The following is a 3,142-nucleotide window of genomic DNA, read 5'->3' on the forward strand; positions in this document are numbered from 1 at the left end:
CTTTCCCTTTTCACTTTCATGCATTGGAGAAGGAAATGGCAACCCACTCCAGTGTTCTTGCCTGGAGAATCCCAGGGACGGGGGAGCCTGGTGGGTTGCCGTCTATGGGGTGGCACAGAGTCGGACACGACTGAAGCAACTTAGCAGCAGCAGCAGTATACATTAGTATCCTAATTATGTCTCAGTGTGTTTTCTATGTGGATTCAATTTTAACATAAAGAGAACGTTATATTCTTTATTCTATTTTAGTTGGTGTCTTCTTTGCCTGACACTTTATATTTCAATCTAAAATCATTCATTTTTATCTGTCATGTAGGTAGCCATTCAGCATGCTTTTTTGTTTATCCTATAAAGCAGTAAATGGTTTATGCAACTTTATCTCCCCAAGTATTTTTTTTTCAAATAGAAGAGTAGTTGACTTGTATATTCACTTCAGGTATATAGCATAGTGACTTTTTATTTTCAAGATTATACTCCACAAAAAGTTATTTTAAAATATTGGCTCTGTTCCCTATGCTATATGCTTATATCTTATTTATTTTGTACCTAGTAGTTTTTAACCTCTTCATCCATTGCCCCTGTCTCGCCCTTTTCTCTCTCCCTTTCCCCACAGGTAATCACTAGTTTGTTCTTTGTATCTTTAAGTCTGTTTTGTTTTGTTATATTCATTTGTTTTAGTTTTTAGATTTCACATATAAGTAAAAACATAAAGTATTTGTCTTTCTTTGTCTGACTTTGCTAAGCATAATACTCTCCAGGTTTGTCCATGTTGTAAATGGCAAAATTTCATTCTTTTTCATGGCTGAGTAATATTCCATTGTACCTATCTATCTATATAAATATACACCACATCTTCTTTATCCATTCATCTATTTCATAGGTTGCTTCTATATCTTGGCAATTGAAAATAATGCTGCTATGAAAATTGGAGGATTTTACCTTTTGTCAGCTGCCTTCTTGGTCCTTATTGATATGATAATGTTCAAATAAATTAGTATTTTATTATACTGTGTTATTATATTAGTGTTTTCCCTGAATGAATTAGCATTTTATTTTTTCCCTCCTTTACTCTGCTAAATACTTCTTTATTAGGTACATTAAAAATAATTTGCCAGCAGTACATTTCAGATGACTATATTATATTTATATATGTGTTCATGAGACTGAACCATGATTTTTAAATTTGCTCTTCTGAGCAGATGTGAATCAGGGGGATGTAGAATGTCATTGTACATGGAAACTGTAATGGTACTTTTTTTTCATACTTTTATGATTAATTTTATTATGAAATTTTTGGACCCAGATTTTTTTGTGGATACCATTGATCACATCATTATAAAAGTCAAAGAAAGTATAAAATACTACATCCTCTATACCACATGTACTGCCTTTGAATTTTAATATATTCATTTGCTTGATGATAAGGTAATAGCTATTTAAAAGCACAGACTTAGATATTAAAAGGACTTGGGTTTCTATTAAAATGGGAATTTTATGATTCTGGTTAAGTTAGTTAACTACTTTAACCTATTTCTTCATATGTAAAAGGGAAATGGTAAATTTCAATTTTTTGGAGTTGTGATTATGCTTGTAAAGGTTTTAGAACATAAAACAGTAATACCAGTAATTATATTGTTAATTGATATGTAGGTAGCATATCTGTCCAGCATTCAACCTTTGGATGCTGTATTTTTCAAACTTTAAATGTGAACATTTTTTTTTTTTTACTAATTAAAGATTGTTTTTGCAAGATATGCATGTATTCTTCCATAATGTTGTCAGGTGATTGAGTGTGAAGTTAAATTAGTTCAATCCTTCTTATATATGAAGTATTAAATATTGTTTTGTGTGCTTTTATATTTTAAACCTTATGATATTTTGGTTGTTTGCTTTCCTTGCAACTAACTAAATTATGGGACAAGGAAGATATTTATGGTAGTGATGGAGGAATATTTCCCAGTGGCCTTTCTATCACTGACTCTTCTTTTGTTTGCCCTTTACTTTTCCCTTATGCAGATTTTATTAACATTTATTTTATGCTAATTTGGTACCAATTTATTTAACACATCAATAGGTTCTACACTCAAACCTGATTCAAATTTTTAAAATTTTGGAAGAATTAAAAATTTACTTTATGTCTAACAATTTGAACATGATAGAACTGAATTATTTATTTTCTAATGCCACTTGGGGTAGTGTATAACCATGCTTATGCAAGGACTTTCCTTGTAGCTCAGCTGGTAAAGAATCTGTCTGCAATGCAGGAGACCTGGGTTCAACTCCTGGGTTGGGAAGATCCCCTAGAGGAGGGAAAGGCTGCCCACTCCAGTATTCTGGCCTGGAGAATTCCACGGACTCTATCGTCCATGGGGTTGCAAAGAGTTGGACATGACTGAGTGACTTTCACTTCACTTCATGCTTATGCAAATACTAAATAGTTGGATGAAAATGATATTCAACTAACCTTAGGAATGGCAATGTGCTTGGTTTAGTATAACTGATGCTTCAAGATTGCAAATATAAATTAGCCTATTGTAGATGGAGGTGCTTAGATTTTTATAATAACATAATATCCTTTTCTTTATGCCATTCCTTATATTAGTTTTAGTTTTATATTCTATCTTTGACCTGTCAGTGCACTGACAATGTATATGTCTTTATCTCTATGCATTTAATTATTTATCATAGACAGCAATGTAGAGCATTATACTTTATGCACAGATTACACAATTAGATAGCTTTAAAAATGTTTATCTTGATTAAAATGTTGGAAGTGAATAATCCTACCTCCGTTAGAAGTCCATGCCCTGTGGTTATTGGTACTTTGTGAAAATGAAATCAACAGAAAGAAGAGGTAAGTGTTGGTGACATCAGTGAAATTTTGGAGTTCTTATTATGGTGTAGTAATTTTAGTTATCTTGAGGACATGAGTTAAGCATTGTAATTATTGTAATTGAATGGTCATATTTTTAGGCTCTGTCTATTTATTTGTTTTCCTACCATACCAAGACCAAGGTAGCATTCACAAATATGTGAAAAGAGTAGAGAAGCAATTTTGCCAAAAGCTTTATGTACAGCATTGCTTCTCTACTGTATATTCTTACAGTACTTTAAATCCTATTAAACTCAATCTGAAAAAGAC

Source organism: Bison bison, unplaced genomic scaffold, assembly GCF_000754665.1.
Source record: "Bison bison bison isolate TAMUID 2011002044 unplaced genomic scaffold, Bison_UMD1.0 scf7180017862863, whole genome shotgun sequence".
In the NCBI taxonomy this organism is placed as follows: Eukaryota; Metazoa; Chordata; class Mammalia; order Artiodactyla; family Bovidae; genus Bison; species Bison bison.